Source organism: Acomys russatus, chromosome 1, assembly GCF_903995435.1.
Source record: "Acomys russatus chromosome 1, mAcoRus1.1, whole genome shotgun sequence".
Lineage (NCBI taxonomy): Eukaryota > Metazoa > Chordata > Mammalia > Rodentia > Muridae > Acomys > Acomys russatus.
In genome coordinates, this window is record NC_067137.1 from 56,166,614 (window position 1) to 56,187,530 (window position 20,917).

The 20,917-nt window shown below is 37.3% G+C and overlaps 1 non-coding gene and 1 pseudogene across 1 annotated transcript; one reads left to right on the forward strand and one right to left on the reverse strand.

Moving 5' to 3' along the window:
• LOC127186989 (T-complex protein 1 subunit delta-like) overlaps positions 1-20,917 on the reverse strand; it is a 120,567-nt pseudogene that overhangs the window by 95,181 nt on the left and 4,469 nt on the right.
• Positions 18,900-19,004, forward strand: LOC127197713 (U6 spliceosomal RNA). The gene has a single exon (XR_007831725.1). It is a non-coding gene; the product is annotated as a U6 spliceosomal RNA (small nuclear RNA).

Here is a 20,917-nt window from a genome sequence, read left to right on the forward strand (position 1 = left end):
CAATGTAAGGGAAAAGTGAGCGTTAGATCCCAAACTCAGACTGTAGTTAACAACCTTTGGAAACTACAGAAGAGCTTTGTGGCCTCATCAAAATAGTCCTTCTTAGATGATCCCACTGAGTTCATTTCTTATACTTATTAGTAGTTTTATCTCACTCTGCTTCTCCTCATATAGACTGATAATTATTTAATTTAGTGGTCATTTTGGAGGTCAATTATATGACTGGTGGTATCTTAGAAGATGGAGCAGAACAATGGATAAAAGAAGTGGCTAAGCATTTTATGGAGCAACAAAATCAGGGCAGAGAACTTGCTAACATCTAACCAAACACTGGTCAAGTCTTAGTAGGAAAACTCAGAAAATCTCAGTAATGATTTTTAAATTTTTCTCTTTAGAAATTGCATACACCCTTTAAATATTTGAAATCTTGTAAAAGAAATTTACCAGTTATTTCTGGCCTACTTTTACAGGAAAGCACAAGCTTATTTTTGTGGACATCATAATCTGATGCCCTACCTTTATGTACCTGATTTGTTTATATCACTATGTATTATTATTTGGTTTTGATGTTTAATTAACTTTACTATAGAGTTCATATATAGGACAAACCATTTTTAAAGCCATAGTAAGTTGAATTTTTAAAACTTATGTGTTCATTTCTGGAATAAATGAATAAATTTTAGTATGTTGAATTTTAATTATATATCTATTTACCATAATCAATTATCTCAAATTTATTCAGTTAAAAGAAAACAAATATTATTTTGCATTACTTATGCCATGAAATTCCTTGTGAGTCTCAGCTGGAAGGCCATCGGTTTTTTACAAAGTTGCCATCGATGAAGTGGCCAAGATTAAAGCGATTGTCAGGCTGAGTAGTAGGAACAGGGAACCACTTTGCAAGAAGATTCACTTGATTTCTCCTTCTCAGGTCCTTGCTGGGTACTGTTGGAGCTTCTGTTTCTTACCACGGAGCTTCTCACAGGATGGAAAATTACAGATAGTTTCCCTTAAGCATGCTGTGAGAGGGAACCCTAGCTTTAAGCTAGCGTTTCCTTGTAACCTAAATCTCAAAAATGAAAAGCCATGATTTTTGCCTTTGTGGTAGGCACAGTAACACAACTTCTTCCCTCATTCAGAAAGACCCTGTTCCTATCACCTCCATGTGTGTTATCTTACAAAGGGACATTTACATTTGTATCAAAGACTATGAAGTAGAGAGGTTCTCAGTGTTCCTAAAATTATTACAAAATTTCTTGATATTTATAGATATATCTTTGTCTATTATATCGTGTCATATATCTGTAGCTTCCGTGTGTGTGTGTGTGTGTGTGTGTGTGTGTGTGTGTGTGTGTGTGTGTGATATAGAAGGAAGTGTCAGGCTCTGCTTTGAAGATAAAGAGGGTAATCTTAAAACCAGGAATGCAAACCTCCTCTAGAAGCTACCAAAAGCAAGGAAAAGGATTCTGCCTAGTGCCTGTGGGAAGATGGTTGGCCTATCTTCCCTCTGCTTGACAACTGAAACCAAGTGTGGACTCTAAACACCAGAGTTGTTAATACAGTAAATCTCTGCTATGGTAATACATTAGGAAATGATAAGCAGCCACTTTTAAAAAATAAATAAAAATAAGGTCACTAACTCTAATCACAAACAAAAGAGAAGTATAAAGACACAGGGTGGTATATAGAAGTTTGAACCCTAGATAGAGGAATTGCTGATAGCCATAACAAAGCTGTGGACTCCAAACCTGAAATGCTTAGGTTTACAATTCACTTATTAGTCCTCACTATTATTTTGTAAACTTGCTACTTTCTACACAAGCTTAAATAATGCAAATTACGTTGCCTTTAAAAGAGGAGATAAAAAGGATGCCTAGCCTCTTATAGAAACAGCTGTTTCATAATCTTTGCAACCTCAAAAAAAGTGTCATCTAAAACCATGCTGACTGTTTGTGGTATAAGCGGTGCGTTCTTGTCTTGCTACTATTCTTAGAAGTGTGGCATGCTTCACAACTAATGCCTAACACTTGCAATTATAGGTGCTAGTTTTTATAGTTATTTTTCCTTAGTGCCCATTATTGGATTCACTCTTTATCCTGTTAATTTGTTATTAGTTTTTAGTGTTGAGATGGTGATATTTTTTGGCGCTTAAGAGAATCACATGATTTGATTTTTGAATATAAAACACGTACCACTTTTCAGAAATAAATCAACTTAACTCTGAAAATCAAATCTCTGAATTCAAATTAACAGCACTTGCTGAGAGTTTTAGCTTTCTGTCTTTGGATGATTTTATTTTTTGATAATATCCACCAGGTTTTAGCATCAAGATTTTATTAGGCTTATAAAATTAGATAGAAAATGTTCTTTCCTTTATTGTTTTTTTCTCCAAGGGGTAACTAATTTTGACTATATTTCTCCCTTACATGTTTGATGAAACTCACCGGAGAAACTAGGCAGATTTGACAGTGTTCCTTGGGGGCAGTTTAAGTTAAAAAAATAATAATAATTTCTATAGCTTGTAGAGGTAAATTTATATTCTTATTGGGACTGTTTTAATTCTTTGCTTTTTCAAGCATGCTGTTCCCTGTAATTAATTTAATCTTATAAAGTTCATTAGGTCACTAAATATATATATATATACACATATACATATATATGTATTTATGCATATGCATAATATCTTTAGATTGCCCAATTTTTATTTCTGGTATTAGTGATCTGTTAGTGCTTTAAGACACTGTATAATTAGTTTTGAAAGAATACAACATTTGACAGTTCTCTCTGCTGCTTGTTCCTTATCTAAAGAGGTAGAAATATATATCTAATGGGAAAAAAATCTAAATTTTGTTGACTTTTCAAAGCAGACCTACTTAGATGATCCTACCAAGTTCATTTCTTATACCCGTTTGTGGTTCTTATCTCTCCCAGCTTCTTCTCTTATAGACTGATAATTATTTAATTTAATGATATTATTAGTGGTCAATTATATGAGCAATGGTATCTTATACATAGAAATATCACATATTTACTTTTCAATAATTTTTCTTTTGTCTTCACTATTCCACCTTTGCATTCTTTGAGCTTAAATTTTAATTTTCTCTCCCTCTGGCTTTACTCAGGGTAGAAGCTTAGGTGTGTATATTTATGCTTTTCTAGCATAAGAAATTTCAGATTACACAGTATTTCCTCTACTGCACAAATGTGAATGTGTTATTTTTCAGTCTTAGCAAGTACATTTTCTAATGTGTGCTGCACATTGTCCTGTGATCCATGTGTTATTTAGAAGTGTTTGTTGTATATGCAAATTTTAAGACTTTTCTGGATATCTTATTGCTAATGAATCTTACATAATTGCATTATTTGAAAATTATGCAGACATGCTGTCCGTCTGAGCATATGGTCCCTCTGGATGTTAAGCATGCACTTGAAACTGAAGTACAGTGCTCAGTTGTTACTCCTTCCTCTGCTTTGCGTTTAGTCAACATTCTTTTGACTGTTTTCTCTCTTCACTTTCTTTTTCCCCTTAATTATTCAGTAATTAGAGAGTGGAACATAGACATTACTAAATGTAAATACATCTTTTCTTTGGTATTTATTGCTGATATTAATGGAATTTATTTGTTATATTGGTAGTTGTAAATAGTTACTTTATTCTGTTTCCTTTATTCTTAAAAGAAGTTTCTTCTTTTCCTCACAGATTTTCACCTTTCATAAAAATATCTTGAATGTGTGGACTCATACTTTTCCAGACAGTGTGCTCAGAGCAATTGCCACTGTTATCTAGTTATGTCTTATTACTTGTCTTCAGTAGATGTCATCTTCTTCATCTTTCTTCAGTTCATCCCTGTGTCCTTTTAATGAGTTCCCTTCAGTATTTGTATTCTAAGACAAAGAATTCTTTCTGATTTACTTTCATATTCCCAGTTTGAAGCTGTTAAGTCTCAAACCCAGGACAAATGGCTAACCGAGGTGCTTATTAACATCTCAAAATTTCCACTGACTACCAGGTTCTCCCAGTATCCCCCAGTCCCTACCTGTTACAGGGTCCTCCTGGCTGGCATTTCCCACCCCCTACCCTTAATTTCTCCTGCCCAAGGTGTGGGCTGGGCTACATTTTCCCCAGCTTCTCTTCCCTATATAACATAGCCATTTTGGTTACATGATCCTTTTTGCCTCTTCCTCTCTTGGCCTCTGCTTCTGGTTCCCCTCTCTCCCTCCGGCCTCCCCTTTTCCTCACATGGCCCTGTTCAGTTGGTCACTCATACTCCATCTTGAACTTTCCAAATGTCTCTGGCTATGCCCTACAAAAAACCTTCTCCTCCACCATACCTAGGAGTAGTCATGTTTTTCTTTCATTTCCTTTTCCTGTTATTCACAAACAATCTATAGCCAACATATACTCAAGAGGGAAATCTCACAGAATCTCCTTTAAAATCTGGAATAAAACAACAGTGCTCAGTCTTTCAAATATTTTTCAATATAGTGCCTTATGTCTTAGCTACAGCAGTAAGAAACACAAGTACTGAGTGTTCTCTTGCACAGGTGCCTCCTAGCTTCAAATATATAGATGTGTGCATGTTTTACCTAAAGTACCCATACAACCCAGGAAACTAGAAAAGTACCCTTGAAGGTGGTAGATAACTTCAAGGCGTGAAAGTACAGTAGAAAAATACAGATAGTGTGATTGAGAGAGGAGGCAGATGAGAGGGTGGAGCAGAGAAAGGTGAAGGCAAAAGATAGATAACACTGTTTTAAATATGAAATATAAGAATCCAGGCAATAGATATGATATTAAGAAGTTTACTATAATGGTAGAGGTATGAGAGGGAGAGGGAGAGGGAGAGGGAGAGAGAGAGAGAGAAAGAGAGAGAGAGAGAGAGAGAGAGAGAGAGAGAGAGAGAAGTAGAGATGAGAGATGTAAGAGAGAGGGATGAGAAATGAGGGAGAGAGATGAGATGGGTTTGTCCTTTTATATATTTCTGGACAGGGGGATGCCTAGTAGCAAGTAGGTAATGATGTCATAGTTTGCTAGGCAGACTGGGACAGTATGCTAACACAAAGTATGTTTTAAAATGGCATGTAGAAACCTACTACATTATAAGCTTCAAAAATATACATATAAAAATTATCTGACTGAAGTTACCCTACAAGGCTAGATGATGCTTCTCCCAGAAGCTAAAGGTTTATAAACTGAAAAAGTCTAGTGTTAGATATAATATAACTCTCAATAGAATTGTTGAACAGAATCTGTCCCAAAGATTCCTAAAAACATATGGATATCGTCAATACTCTTAATTACCTACTTCACTTTGATTGTAAGAAAGATTGTATTAGAAAAACACCACATACATTGACCATAGGACATGGAAAAATCCATCTGGTAATGACTAAGCATCCTTCCTGCTGGCTTATGCTCACAATGCCAGAAGATGTTATACAGACTGCTGGGTAAAAGTCATCAGTAGGCTTATCAGTTGTAAACCCTGTGAATTATATTGATGGCAAACCTGGAGAGATATGCCCATTGCTGCAATGCTGACATGAATGTTATGAGTTAACTAAGAATTTCTAACTGGACATTAGGCCCACTCCAAAAGAGGAAATCCATGCCTGGTACTATAAAATTAACCAAGAACCCATGGCTAGGGAGACCATCAACTCTACTAATATTAATTTGCGAAAGGATCATAATTTCAAACTGCCTAAATATTTATCCTTATGCCCATATACTAGTGCAGCTCTCTCACCCATCACCAAGGAAATATCCTTGTGCAGAAGATGGCAGCTAATATACCGACTCACTTCTGGTTAAAATGCAGAGAATAAGTGCCTATGGAGTGTTCAAAACTAAATGACATTAATATCATATTTCTTCTTCTAAGGTTCATCACTGAAAAGTAATTAGACTTGGATATTGAGAAAGATTGATAAAAATTAATGTCTTCTGGACATTACAAATCCATTGCACTCACAAACTCATAGCAGCTGTGTTTCTTGCATAATACCAGCACAAGATCAAGCCAATCAACACTCCAAGATGGAGAGGGAGGGGGCTCATGAAAGCTCAACCCTAGCTGAGAAGCTACTAGCAGTAGATAGCCACTTGGATGTTGGTTTTCTTGTGTTATATAGCCCTAGTGGATAGTACACTGCACCATGTGCATGTGGGCAGCACTGATTGGACTCTATCAGCTAAAAAGAAAATAAAAAGAAGACATGAATTGAGTTGGGAATGAGGTGCTCAGGAAGAATGAGTGAGTTTGGGTGAATATTATCTCTATATATTGTGTCCATGTACAAAGTAATCAAATAAAAGTAATATATATATTTGTTTCTGTACCAGCTATGTTTAAGTGCCTATGAAGATCAGCAGAGGGAGTCAGATCTCCTGGAACTGGGCTTATAAGTGGTTGTGAACCATCATGTAGGTGCTGGAAAACAAATCTGTGTCCTTTGGAAGAGTAGCCAGTAGTCTTATCCACTGAACCATCTCTCTAGCCCCATAAATAATGTATAAAGAAACAAACTAATGCACATTGGAAAGAAAGAAATCAAGCTATTCTTAAGGACAAATCAAATCATCCTACATTTAAAAGATCCTATAGATTCCACAATAAAGTTATAGGTCTGAAAAACATTAATGACATAGTAGCAGAATATAGTATAAACCTTAAAAAGCCAATAGCATTTTGATAGAGCTATAAAAGACATGTGAAGGAAATATTAAGAATGGTATCCCATTCACAATACTTTCAACAACAACAAAAAACTGCATAGGAATTAAACAAGCAAAGGAAGTAAAAAAAAATCTATGAAAAAATAAAATGAAAAGTAAAACTGGAAAAGACACTAAATAATGGAACACCCTTGCATACTCATGTATTACAGAATTCAAATTGTGTAAATTAATATATTACTCAGTATGAGTAAATTCTAGTGAACTAAATTTACATCCTAGTGAACTGCATAGAAAGTCTGCAAATGAAGAAATAGAAATTGTAAAAGTATTTAACAACCATACTCAACAGGAGGATGTAATATAAAACACCTTGGAAATTCCATCTAATCCAAGTCAGAGTAATGAGGGCAATGGAAGATATGTAAAAGGAAAGCAGAGAAGACCTACTAAGGGCAGGAAGGAAAACAGAGATGGAGCCAGAAGCCATGGGACAGGAGCACAGGAGAAGGATTAATAAGAAAAGGTATATGAGGTGTTGAGATTGCTCAGTGAGTGAAGGCACATGAGTCCCAGCCTGACAATGTTAATTCAATCTTTAGAATTCATATGAAGGAAGGAGAGATATAAGCACCACAAATTATCCTGTAACTACCACATGAGTGAAGTGGCACACACACACATGTGTGCACGCACAAACAAGTACACATTAAATAAATAAATGTAATGAATTTGAAATTTCCTTTAAAAACAGAAAAGAAAAAGAATGTATGAAAGTGCTATAATGAAATTTATTACTTTGTGTGCCAAATTAAACATCTAATTAGAATAGTTCTTTGAGATTTCAAGATGGTGGCCCCAAACATGCACTGTATCTGATATACAGGACTGAGACTAGGGACCCGACTGTGAGCTACAGACCACAAGACCTGGAGAGATCTAGGTGAGAGGGAGCTGCACAGTACAGAGCACAGATGAGTCTGGCCTTGAGTCATCCAATGGCCCACTGAAAACAAGTGCCTAGTTCCCAGAATCTGGACCTGAACTCACCTGTGAACTGCAGCTGTACTGTATAGCATGAACTCTGTATCTGGGAATGAACTCTGGGTGGTGAAGCACTAGAGCTCCTGGCCTGGGGAAATCTCAGGAAAACAGGTGGATCTGACCTCAGACTCCTCCCATCCCACCCACCCTAGGCCACAGAATGCCTCAGGTGCTACACAAGGGCCCAAACTGCTGTGGACACATTATCCAGCAACAGCTGCACAGTCTGAACTGGATCAGGCAGAAACCTAACTACCTGCCCCAGTGGACTGTTCCTGCATATTTGGGCAGAACTGATCTGGCCTAGGAAGTCTCCACAAAACAACAGGACTCTCATGCTCTCAGGAGAGGCTGAACCAACCTGAAAAGCCAGAAGGTAGTATCTGCTCTCTCCCTGGCAGGTGGATCATAGGTCCCACTGTCTGGATAGGTCAGGCAGAAGCCTAAACAACTGCTACAAGCCAACAGGGTTTCAGGCATGCTAGGGTGATCTGAGCCTAGGACTCAAAGTTCCAGGGACTGAGGGCAGGGTATTCAAAGCCCAGCCAAAGACAAGATAACAGGCTCTACCTCCACTACCTGAAACTTATCCAGGGGCTGCAGAGCACCAACACTTATCTCTACGACCCAGTAGGGAGCCCAGGGTGTGGAGCAAAGTCCCTTGAAATTGAAACCAGGTCAACTGCCTCTTCCAGGGAAGAATTCCCTGATCCCCACAGGCAAGGGCACTCAATCTATAGTCATTTACCAGCAAACCACTCTCAACAACCAGTGAAGGACACCAGAAGCTACCTTCCAACACCAGAGACAGCAAATAACACAAATAACAAAAATTAAAACAATATGGTATCTCCAGACCCAAGCTATCCCAAGAAATCCAACTCTGAGAAGACAAACAGAAATGAAGCTCAAGAAAATGACTTCAAATCCTTAGTAATGAAGATGATAATGGAGGAAATGAATAAAATTTGTAAACAAATGCAGAAAGATGCAGCCAAACAGATTGAGCACATTAAAGAGGTCTATACAGAAGCACTAGAAGAAATGCAGGAAAATACAAACAGATGAAGGAAATCAGTAAAACATTTCACGATCTGAAGATGAAAATGGAAACAATGATAAAAGCAAAGACAGAAGAAAGACAGGAATGAGAGAACTTAGAGGAAAAAAGCAAGCAATACAGAGGTAAGCTTCCCAAACATAATTCAAGAGACAGAGGAATGAATCTCGGGACTGGAAGATACAGTCATCGAACTTGAAGCAACTATGAAAGCAAATGCTAAATCTGAAAAATTCAAGAAACCAAGGACACCATGAAAAGACGAAACCTGATGATAATAGGCATTAAGGAAAGGAAAGACACCTGACTCCACGGCCCAGAAAATATTTTCAACAAAAATCATAGAATAAAATTTTCCAATTTAAAGAAGGAGACACATATGAACATACAAGAGGCCTACAGAACACTAAAAAGAACAGGCTAGAAAAGAATATCTTCCTGCAACATAATAATCAAAACACAAAATGTACAATACAAAGAAAAATATTAAAAGTGGCAAGGGAAAAAGGGCAAGTAACATATAATGGCAAACCTTTCAGAATTATACCCGACCTAGTTGAGTGGAGAGTGAGGTCTGACTTTCACACGAACTCTGGTGCCCCATATTTGACCATGTTCCCTGGATGAGGAGGCCTGGTAGCACTCAGAGGAAGTACAGCAGGCTACCAAGAAGAGATTTGATACTCTATGAGCATATACGGGTGGAAGAGTTCCCCCTCAGTCACAGTCATAGGGGAAGGGAATAAGGAGAAAGTGGGAGGGAGGGAGGAATGGGAGGATACGAGGGATAGGATAACAATTGAAATATAATATGAATAAATTAATAAAATATATTAAAAATAAAAAAGAATTATACCTGACTTCTCTGCAGAGACTATAAAAGACAGAAGGACCTGGGCAGAGGTCCTAAAAACCTGAAGAGATCACAGATGCCAAAACTATCAATAAACATTAATGGATAAACAAGATATTCCATGACAAAAACAAATTCAAACAGTACCTATCCATAAATATGACCTTACATAAATTACTAGAAGGAAAAATCCAACCCAAAGTGACAAACTGCAACCAAAATAACACAGGAAATAGATAACTTCACTGTTGCAAAATATAACCATACAAACACTCTACTGCAACCAAAATCAAAATCAAGGGACTTAACAGTCACTGGTCATTAATATCTTTCAACATCAACGGTCTCAATTCTCCAATAAAAAGACACAGACTAAATGAATGGATGCATAAACAAAACCCAACATTCTTCTGCATTCAAGAAACACGTCTCAGCCACAAGGACAGACATTACCTCAGGGTAAAAGGTTGGGAAAAGGTGTTCCATGCAAAGAGACATGAGAAACAAACTGGTGTACCCATTGTATTAACTAATAAAATAGATGTTCAGCCAAAATTAATCAAAGGGATGAGGAAGGACAATTCTTACTCACAAAGGAAAAGTCAATCAAGATGACATCACAATTCTGAACATCTATGCTCCCAACACACTATCAGGCACATTTGTAAAAGAACTATAACAAAGCTTAAACTACACATTGGTTCCCACACACTAATAATGGGAGACTTCAACACCCCACTTTCACCAAAGGATAGGTCATTGAAAAAGAAAATAAACCAAGAAATAATGACACTAACCAATATCATGAATCAAATGGATCTAAGAGATACCTACAGAACTTTTCACCCAAATACAAAAGATTATACCTTCCTCTCAGCACCTCATGATACCTTCACCAAAATTGATAATATAGTAGGCCACAAAGCAAGCCTCAACAGATTCAAGAAGGGGTGGCACTCAGAGGAAGGATAGCAGGTTACGAAGAAGAGACTTGATACCCTATGAGCATATACAGGGGGAGGAAATCCCCCTCAGGAACAGTCATAGGGGAGGGGAATAAGAGGAAAATGGGAGGGAGGGAAGAATGGGAGGATACAAGGGATGGGATAACCATTGAGATGTAACAAGAATAAATTAATAAAAAAAAAATTTTAAAACAACAAAAAAAGAAGATTGAAATAATGCCTTATATCCTATTAGATCACCATAGTCTAAAGCTGGACGTCAACAACAACAAAAATAACAAAAAGCCTACACACATATGGAAACTAAACAACTCTCTACTTAATGACACCTGGGTCAGGGAAGAAATAAAGAAAGAAATTAAGGACTTCCTGAAATTCAATGAAAATGAAGGAATAGCATACCCAAATTTCTGAGACACATTGAAAGCAGTGCTAAGATGAAAATTCATAACACTAAGTGCCTTCATATAGAAACTGGAAACATCTCATATAAGCAATTTAATGACACATCTGGAATACCTAGGAAAAAAAGGAGCAGAAACACCGAAGAGGAGTAGACATCTAGAAATAATCAAACTCAGGGCTGAAATCAATAAATTAGAAACAAAGAGAACAATTCAAACAATCAACAAAACCAGGAGCTGGTTCTTTGAGAAAATCAACAAGATAGACAAACCAGTAGCCAAACTAACTAAAAGGCAGAGAGAAACTCTTCAAATTAACAAAATCAGAAATGAAAAAGGAGACATAACAACAGACACTGAAGAAATAAAGAAATATAAGATCCTACTTCAAATGTATATATGCCACAAAATTTGAAAATATAAGGGAAATGAACAATTTTCTTGATCTACTCGACTTGTGAAAATTAACTCAAGATCAGATAAGCAAATTAAATGATAATCTTCTCAGATACAGAAAAAAGCTTTTGAAAAAATCCAACACCCATTCATGTTTAAAGTTTGGAGAGATCATGGATACAAGGCACATATCTAAACCTAATAAAGGCTATTTACAGCAAGTCAATAGCCAACATCAAATAATACGGAAAGATACTCAAGGAAATTCCTCTAAAATTGGGGAACAGGAAAGGTTGCCCAACTTCTCCATATATCTTCAATATAGTTCTTAAAGTTCTAGCCAGAACAAAAAGATGACAAAAGGAGATTAAGGGGATCCAAATCGGAAAGGAGGAAGTCAAATTATCCCTATTTTCAGATGATATGATAGTGTACATAAGTGACCCCATAAATTCACCAGAGAACTCCTACAGCTGATAAACACCTTCAGCAATATTGCTGGATACAAAATTAACTAAAAAAAAAAAAAAGTCAGTCAGTAGCGTTCCTATATACAAATGACAGTCATGCAGAGGAAGAAATTAGGGAAACTACACCCTTCACATCAGCCACAAGCAATATAAAATATCTAGGAATAACTCTAACCAAGCAAGTGAAAGACGTGTTTGAAAAAAACTTCAAATCTCTGAAGGAGATTGAAGAGTACATCAAAAGATGGAAGGATCTCCATTGTACGTGGACTGGGAGAATTAACATAGTAAAAATGGCCATCTTACCAAAAGCAATTTACAGATTCAATGCAATCCCTATCAAAATGCCTACACAATTTTTTTAAGACATTGAAAGATCAATTCTCAACTTCATATGGAAAAACAAAAAACCCAGAATAGCTAAAACAATCTTGTACAATAAAAGATCCTCTGGGGGAATCTCCAAACCTGATCTCAAGCTGTACTATAGAGTAATAGTAATTTAAACAGCATGGTACTGGCACAGCAATAGGCTAGTTGATCAATGGAATTGAATCAAAGACCCAGAAATAAATCCATATACATATGGTCATTTGATATTTGACAAAGAAGCCAAATCTGTTCAATGGAAAAAGGATAGCAACCTCAACAAATGGTGCTGGTCTAACTGGATGTCTACATGTAGAAAAGTGCAAGTACACCTATATTTATTACCATGCCCAAAACTAAACTCCAAGTGCATTAAAGACCTCAACTTAAAACCAGAGACACAAAATCTGTTAGAAGAAAAAGTTGGAAAGAGCCTAGACCTCATTGGCACAGGAGATAACTTCCTGAACAGAAAGAACTCCAGGCCTTAAGGTCAACAATTAATAAATGGAACCTCATGAGGCTGAGAAACGTCTGTAAGGCAGAAGACACTGTCAACAGAACAAGGTGACTGCCTATTGACTTGGAAAAGATATTTACCAACCCTACATCTGATCAAGATTTAATACATAAAGTATATGAAGAGCTCAAGAAATTAAAGATGACCAAACCCCATAACCCAATTGAGAAATGGGGCTCAGAACTAAACAGAGAATTCTCAACAGAGGAATATCGAATGGCAGAGAAACATTTTTTAAAATGCTCAACATCCTTAGTCATCAGAGAAATGCAAATCAAAATGACTCTGAGACTCCATCTTACACACATCAGAGTGGCTAAGATTAAAAACTGAAGTGACAGCATGTGCTGGTGAGGATGTGGTAAAGGGGAACACTCCTACATTGCTGGTGGGAGTACAAACTTGTTTAAACACTTTAGAAATCTATCTGGCACTTTTTCAGAAAACTGAGACTAGAGCTACCTCAAGACCCAGTTATTCCACTCCTTGAATATACCCAAAACAAGCTCCACCACACAACAGGGATATATGCTCAATCTTGTTCATAGCAGCCTTATTCGTAATAGCCAGAACCTGGAAACAACCTGAATGTCCCTCAGTCAAAGAATGAATAAAGAAACTGTGGTACATCTACCCTGTGGAATGCTACTCAGGTATTAAAAACAAGGAAATCATGAAATTTGCAGGCAAGTGGATGGAACTAGAAATGATCATCCTGAGTGAGTTAACCCAGACCCAGAAAGATTCACATGGTGTATACTCACTTATAATTGGACACTAGCCCAAAAGGGATGTCTCATGAAAGTCTTTACTTACCAGGTGATTGGGATAGATGTGAGGACTTCCTATGGGGACTCTAGGTGAGAAAAGTATGAGAGAATGGGGAGATAGAAGGATCCAGAGAGTACTAGAAACCTACAAGAAGAACATCATGACAGGCAGATCTGGTCCCAGGGCGTCTGCTCAAACTACTTACCAAACAAGGACAATGCATGCAATAAACATGGAACCCCTATTCAGATCCAACCAATGGACAAGACCTTCTCCACAATTGTGTGGAGAGTGAGGACAGACTCTGACATGAACTCTGGTGCCCCATATTTGACTACTTCCCCGTGGTACGAGGACTGGTGGCACTTAGAGAAAGGATTAACAGGTTACCAGGATGAGATTTGATTGGCTGTGACCTAGGATAGGTGAATAGGGTGAAAGAGGGAGGAAAAGAGGAACAGGAAGATACAAATGAAGGGATAACAATTTAAATGTAATATGAATAAATTAATTAAAATAGAAAATAAAACTAATAAATAAATAAGCATCTAATTAAAAACAAAGGCATGACTGGATTGGCTTAATAGAAAATATTAAATAGTATAAAATTAATAAAATGTTTGGCATGATATATTTCATGTAAAAGACATTGAGAAAAATATTTTTTAAAATATGAAAAGACTCCTTGATGCATTGGACAAGAACATTTTATTTTATTTAAAAAATGTTAATCAAAAGAGATTTTCTAATTACAGTTTCCCTTTTCCCAACTCCTCCTAAATCCACCCTACCCAAGTCCACACCCTTCATTTCTCACTCTCATTAGAAAACAAATAAGCATCTAAAATATTAATAATAAAATAATATAAAATAAATAAAAATAATAACATTAGATTAAAAAAAACAGAATAGGACAAAACAAGCAAACAATGAAAGAGGTCGAAAAGAGCCAGTGAAAGGACACAAGAACTACATATTTATAGAGATGTGCCCATTCATACATACATAAATGACATACAAACCAGAAACAAAAGTGTAGACAAAGCATTATGAGACCACAATCAAGAAACAAACAAAAGAACCAAAAACACCCTCCAAATGTACCATGGTGTTCTTTTTATGTTGGCCATTTACTGATGGGCATAGGATCTGCCTCAAGTGTAGTTAATATACCCAATGATACTCCAATTAAGAAAACAAACTATTTTTCCATTGTGAGTGGTTATTAATTGGAGATAACTTCTGGTTTATGGATGGGGCTTGTCTGTACTTCTATTCTCAGAGCTACAACCCTATTTGATTTAAATGTATGTTGGCAGGCCCTGCATGCTGCCCAGCCTCTGTGAGTTCACCTGGGCGGTAGTCCTGGTGTATCTGAAGGGTACTGTTTCCTTGGTGTTTCCCACCCCCACCTGCTTATACAAACTTCCTTCACCCTCTTCTACAGAGTTCTCTGAGCCCTGAGAGGAGGAATCTGATGGAAAAGTTCCATTTAGGCCTGGGTGTTCCAAGGTCTTTCTCTCTGTGCACATTATCCAGTTTGGGATCTTCTATGTTTGTTCTCATCAACTTTAGTAGGAAGCTTCTCTCATGAAAGGAAACTAAGACACTAATCTATGAATAGGGCAGAATGTCATTAGGAATAATTTCATGGCCATGTTCCTTTAGTAAAACAATAGTATTTGGTTTTACCCTAAACCCATGGCTTATGTAATCTCAGGTTCTTGGCCATCCAAGTGCTGGTAGGCATCTATTCCATATCATAGAGTGAGCGTTAAAACTAAGTAAATAATGGTTAATTACTCCCACAACTTTTATTCCACTATATCTTACAGACAGGTCATCGTTGTAGGTTGAAAAATTTGTAGCAGGGTTCAGTTTACCTTTCTCCTCTGACAATATTCAGAGTACCTTCCAGTACTATGAACACTATTCAAGAGAGGTGAAGGCTCTAGGAAGGCAACAGCTCTTCAACTTCTTCATGATAATGAGTTATGTAGATGTTATCTAAAACAATAAGGGTCCTACATTTGTGAGGAGCAACAAATAGCCTCAGCAATAGCCTAAGTTGTTTAGGTGATTCCATGGTGTCCCTTTGACCACCTTTGGCCAACAACTTCATTAGATATAAACTATTCCTGGCACTGAAGGTTTCATTTGGTTACAAAATAGCTCTATTTGGGGCTCTGATTTCCCCATTACTTAGTGATTCAATTTGTATTTTTCATGTGTTTATATATTTTAAGAAGCTTCTGCTGTATTGTTTCCATATAATGCCTTAAATGGCCTGTAGTTTTAGCTGTCCCTCTCCACATTAGGAAATATTTTAACTTGCAGATATGAATGCCAGAAACAGACAAAACGAAAGTGTAGAAGTAAATGCTACAAAAAGAAATGATGACCAGAATTTCCTAAATATACAGGAAAAAGGCAACTTACAGATACAAGAAGATCAATGACTTCTAAGCAAGAAACCACCGTGAAAATCACACAAGGGGAAATTATGTGAAAATGATGAAAAATAAACACTAACAAATATACTGAGAGTACTTATATTCATAACTCTCCTACAAAAACATATATAAAACTTCTTTGGGAGGAAAGGCTATTAACAAACAAAAGGTTAGCATGTGTACCGATGACTGGCATGAGGCAACTGTGGTTCGTTTTCTTAAGCAATTAAATAATCAGGGTGATATTTTCCTTAGAGTGTTGATTTGTCTTCAATGGTTTTAACAATAGGGCTGCAGGATTGTACCTTCATGGCATAAAAAAATTCATAGGAGATGATTTTCTCTGTTCTGTAGATAGAAATAACTTTTTGACACTTTGTCCCTCATTTCCATTTGCCTATGTATAGAAACACAGGATCTAGCCGGGCAAGATGGCACATGCCTCTAATCCCAGCACTTAGGGAGGCCAAAGCAGGTGGATCACTGTTAGTTCAAGGCCAGCCTGGTCTATAAAGTGAGTCCAGGACAGCCAAGGCTACACGGAGGAACTCTGTAAAAACAAAAAACAAAACAAAAAACAAACAAACAAACAAAAAAACCAGAACCACAGGCTCTGATTTCGATACTGTCACAGAGTAGGGAAGAGTGAACCAACATGTATCTCTGAGGAGTTTTGCAAATTTTTGTTTAACAGAAATTTTGTTTGTCAAAAGTTGACACAATAAAAAATATTACAACATGTGCCATCAATTTAACTATGAGAATTGTTAAATATATTAAAAGGTAAGATTGAGGTCAAAAAGAAAATTTCTAGCTACATGAAAACTGATGACATGTAAATGTCATTCTAAGATTATAGGACAGTTTTTTCTTAAACAAAAAGTAATAATTTTGAAGATACTTATAAAATGACAAGAAGATACAGAATATTCATCTTTAAAAACTAGAATAGGAATAACAAAAAAGCAATAAAACATGAATTTGAGAATGTTGAAATTTACATTAAGCATATGCAAACTGTTGGGTCTCAAACCCAGGACAAACAGCTAAGTTGCTTATTAAATTATCAGTGCTGATGCTGACCACCAGGTGCTCCAAGCAAGCTGTTACAGAGTCCTCCTGGCTAGCATATCCTGTCCCCTACCCTAATCTTCTCTAGCCCAGTCCCTGAGCTGCCCTTCCCCCTACCTGTCCTTGCCTATATAATCCAACCATTTGGCTATGCCACTCTTTTTAACCCTTTTTACTTTTGACCTCTTGGTCTCCTGGCTCTTCCCTCTTCCTCTGATGGTACAGCTTAGGGTCTTGCTTGCTCTGGACCCTCCCAGATGTCTCTTCCTCTGGCAATTTTCTTTTTTTTTTTTTTTTTTTTTTTTTTTTTTATGAACAATAAACCTTCACCTCAAGCCCTGGAAGCAGTTATGTACTCCTTTTTTTTCTCTTCTTTCATTCATCTGGTGCCCACAGCCTTGGGAGTGGTATAACAAGTTCCTTCCCAAGGGACTCAGCACTCTGAACCAAGCTCCTAAGGTTCATACAGATCAACTGTTTCTGTTGGCTTCTGCCACCCATCATATTTGGGCCCAATGCAAATTCTAGAATCTGATTCTTAAGCTGTTTTCTCCCTCGACTTGCTACATCTTGTCCACTCTCTCCTGGCTCCTAGAGCCTTCTAGGCCCTCCCAGGTCACCTACTAGACAGCTGGCTCACATCCCTGGGCTCTGGGTTCTTGCCTGCTCTGTTAAAGACACTTATACGCTCCTTTTTCCCCAAAGCCTCATCTGCCCTCTCCCCTCTAGTTAGCTACTGGATAAGTGTCATCTGCTTTGCCTACTATTGTCTACTATTATTACAAAAGCCACACCGGTGTGTCCAGAAGCTCTTCATTCCCCAACTGGGCACCCGATCACAAGGACAAGGGGCACTTTTCCTCTGTGATTTGGAACATTTCTCTTTGACAAGTTTTCCATTCCACTTAAGAATGCTCTGGATGGAAATTCCTACCACTTTATCTACCTAAGCTACTCTTACCTCCCCTAGGAGCAGCAATCCAGACTGGACTGCAATAATGCCTATGCCCTTTTCCTTGTCTCTTCCCCTTATAAACTTAGTGCAATGCCACAGCTCAAGGTTTCTATGATACTTTGCAGTCCTTTCCTCTCTCAGTTCCCTCCTACAGCTTTTTTTTTCTCCTCCCTTCAGAGCCACCTGCTCAATCTCTTCCTTAAGCTCTCCTTGGTCTCTCCTCCCTCAGCAGAGCTTCCACACTAACTGTATATAAACTTGGTCTATTCTACACTTCCATAAGTCTTTTATCTTTAAGTTTCTCTACTTCCTACTCTTAAAAATCTTTTATCTCTATGATTCCTCTGTGCTCTGCTATCAAAACATCTCAAGACTATGCTTTAAACTCTATCTTTTAAACTCTATCCCAGGATTGCTAAATTCATTGGGTACAGTTAAAAAATACTGTAAAATGTGTAACAAAAATTTGACTTAAAATTTAAATAAATGGCTTATAGCTACCTTAAGTTGCTACAACATAATATATATGTCATTCAACATTTATTTTTAATATTTATATATATGTATACACACACACACACACATATATATATATATGGAGAGAGAGAGAGAGAGAGAGAGAGAGAGAGAGAGAGAGAGAGAGAAAGAATGTAGATTCAACTCTTATTTAAGAAAATAGATGTTCTAAAAAATAAATATTTTAAATATCAAACACATGGTTGGTAGCCATCTTTACTAAGGCTAAAGTTACCTCTCATGTGACTTCATCATCATCTTAAGATAACCACATGGTATAAAGCAATGAAGACAGCACCTATAAAACTTCTTAGTCCTCCTGAGCCCTTGTTTTATAATTGTGTCTATTTTTAGGCTAAAGAGAAAACAGCTGGTTCGCTTAGGCAGCACATATACTAAAATTGGAACGATACAGAGAAGATTAGCATGGCCCCTGCGCAAGGATGACACGCAAATTCGTGAAGCGTTCCATATTTTTGGCATGTCCCACGAAAGCCTTCACTTACCAGGAAACTGGGACAGAGGGGAGGACATCCTATTGGGACTCTAAATGAGAGACGCATGGGAGAATAGCAAAATAAAAGGATACAGAGGGTCCTAGAAATCTACAAGTAGAACAATATGATAGGCAGATTTGGGCCCAGGGGTCCCGCTCAAACTAAGGCACCAGCCAAGGACAATACGGGAGGTAAACTTTAAACCCCTTCCCAGATCCAGCCAATGGTCAGAATATTCTCCACAGTTGAGTGGAGAGTGTGATATGACTTTCTCACCTACTCTGGTGCCTCACATTTGACCATGTCCCCTGAAGGGGGAGACCTGGTGGCACTCAGAGGAAGGACAGCAAGTAGCCAAGAAGAGACTTGATACCCTATGAGAATATACAGGGGGAGGTAATCCCCCTCAGGAACAGTCATAGGGGAGGGGAAGAATGGGAAAATAGGGGGGGGGAGGAATGGGAGGGTACAAGGGATGGGATAAACATTGAGATGTAACAAGTATCAATTAATAAAAAAAAATAGAAAAAAAAAGAGAAAACAGCTGGTCTCCAAATTATATTGAATTGTTACGGATTTTTGTATGAAGATAAATTCCTAAGGCTATAAAGATTTACTGAGTTTAACAAAAGCTAACCTAGAGATGTATGTCTTACTACTTATGTTTTTTGCCAGCTTTGTTCACAACCAGATTCTAAAAATTTGAGTAAGATACAACACATGTAGGATGAATAAGTAGATTTACTAGATAACATTTATAAATTCCTAATGTTAATTTGGGTTCACAATAATATATGTCTCTCCTCTTTGTCTTTACTCACTTTGGTAAGTTCTAGCTATTTGGAAAAGCTGAGTTATAGGCTCAATTTTCTTAACAACTATATTTTATTATGAACTTATCAAATGAGCATATCTCCCTTATAACCTAGCTAGCATAAAACTAAGGGAAAGAAGTTTAAAGAACACAAAAGTGAAACCTTCTGGGTATTAGTTCCCAGGAACGGCTGTCTTGGCACTGTCGGCAGGATTTCTTCTGCTGGAACCTAGAGCAATTAGAACCTGAACCTCATCCAGAGCCTGGAGCAGCAGCTGAAATCCAGAGCCCCGAAGCCTTCACCTGAGCAGTTCTCTTGAGGAGGATCTCGAAAGCCAGCGATGAACAGCCACTCAATCCCAAGTCTCCAAAGACCATGCCTCCTGGTTTTGGCTCACATTTATATCTCCTCTCAGAATTTGTTCAAGGATGTTTCTCAGCTTGTAACAACCAAGCTCCCCCACAAACTGGTTCAACTTCTAAAGTGATAAAAATCACCTGCTCTCTCACAAGTCTGTTCCTCATCCTACACTGGGCATCTAAACAAAAAAGTGTTTATCTCTCCTTCATCAAGTTATATAAGAAATTGATATCCTGTAATGATACATAATAAAAGGATAAAGTTCTCAATCTCTAATGAATTATATGTATGGTTTAAAGTTTTATTTTGATGTTAAAGGCTCTTCAGATAAATCTTCAACTTAACAGAGATAAAGCTGGAAAATCCTAATCTTATAAAAGCTACTAACTTATAAACTGTCATTTAATTCATTTAGTGACAAGCTTTTGTCCCTATAAGTGTTTTCAAGGTTAACCCTAAAGCAAGTAACTAATTTGGGCCTACTTAATACATGGTCCTCAAACTCTTCAGAGATCTCTTGAATGTGGCATTTAAACTATTTAATAAAAAAAGTTTTCCATAATACATAGACATTTCAGCTGCTAGAAGGAACCTTAAGGTCTTCAAAGACAATAGATGGGGCATGACAACTTCACCTAAATTGTGGTAACATTGACCACTGGAAAAAAATGCTTCATATCTCTTCTGCCTCTAGGGCTCTGCCCAAACAGTGGGCACTG